Here is a 1,731-nt window from a genome sequence, read left to right as displayed (position 1 = left end):
ACGAAAAGTGCCCATCCGACCTACGAAAAATGCCCATCCGACCTACGAAAAGTGCCCATCCGACCTACGAAAAGTGCCCATCCGACCTACGAAAAATGCCCATCCGACCTACGAAAAGTGCCCATCCGACCTACAAAACTGAGTGGCCGTCATGCTACAAAAGCTGCTGAATGTAGGTCAGATGTTGCAGTAGGTCGGATGGGCAGTATAGCGGATGGGCAATAGGACGGATGGGCAGTAGAGCGGATCAACATTACCCAATTGAAGGGCCAGTAATTTCAAGTGACCATCCATACAATGACCAATTCAAAATGGGACCTTTTATGTGATCATTAACATGAAAGTTTTAAAGTCGTTTTTCTAGGATTAACATGTGTTTAATTGTGATAATATTCATATGTTCTTCTCTAGTAGACATATGGAAATCAATATGTCTAGAAAAAGCACAATTGAAAATAATCAGTTTTCAAAATTTTAAACATTGATATCTAATTCATTAAGCTTCAAAGGATTTTAATTTTTTTAGTTAGAAAAGTTCATAATTGAAAATAATTAATTTTTAATTTGTTCATATGTTATGATGTTCAAATGGATTAAAAACCGGTTTGTGAACAGCTGACTTTAGTTTAATTGAACATTAGCTCAGTCGGCTATTAGTCCAATCGATAGCATCGACAGACTGACAGCTGCAGAAATTTTAGGCATACATCATGTTTGGTGGCTGTTCTGTTCTTCCTGAAATAAATGAGAATTGACAGCGGCACTTCTAATCAGCTGTGCGCATCAGTGAAAACAAGAAAAAAATTAAGAAAATCTCAGCTTGAAGTCGGAATTAAAAGTTAAAACTAACCTAATTTCCTAGAGAACTCTGTTTGGGCCCCCCCCCCCTCTCAATTTTCTACGTAGAGTTCATGGTTAACCGAAGCGCTCAATCCATAAAGCGTTTTCTAGGGCAGAAGCCGACCCGACTTGAATCATAACATTTTAAAGTTCGGGAGGGAATGAGGAAATTCTCGAAAATCAAATTGCGGGTCTGTCCTAGTATACGATTTTTGGACCCCCCCCCCTCCCCCCTCCTATCAATTTTGTACATGACCATTTATTTTTCAGCAAATTTATTATTATTTAAGGTTATTTAGGTTAAGTTAAGACACTTCCTGTCTGACGCATGTACAAAATTGATAGGAGGGGGGGGGGTCCAAAAATCGTATACTAGGAAATTACCCAAATTGCTAGAACTCCCAGTATCCCCAGTTTTTGATTTTGTTTGTTACTGAGGCATGAATTAGTCTGGTTTGAATGTACACAATATATGTGCATTTTCTGCATTTCTATTTTAACATCTCCTAATTGCTTACTGCAGACGTAAAATTGTATTAAAAAAATATATAAAAATACGTATATATACGTATGTGATACGTATTTTTAAGTTTTCGGGTTAGTAGGGACTTCACTAAAAATTAAAACACATAAAAATGTGTCTACTTATACTAACACATATGCCTTTTCTGTAAAGTAAATAGTTAACTCTAGTTAACCCTGTAATTTTACTTCTGTTTTACTACTCGTTGTATCGCATAGACCCAATAAAGATTTATATAATAATAAAAATAATAAAAATCCCCCCCTGGAAAGATAAAAATTTAAGCCCCCCCCCTGGATAAATTCCTGAATACGCCCCTGGATAAACCTACCATAATATATTTAATATTAACATTTGTTAGATTCATC

This window comes from Eurytemora carolleeae, unplaced genomic scaffold (assembly GCF_000591075.1).
Source record: "Eurytemora carolleeae unplaced genomic scaffold, Eaff_2.0 scaffold29, whole genome shotgun sequence".
Taxonomy (NCBI): Eukaryota; Metazoa; Arthropoda; class Copepoda; order Calanoida; family Temoridae; genus Eurytemora; species Eurytemora carolleeae.
This window is presented reverse-complemented; position numbering follows the sequence as displayed.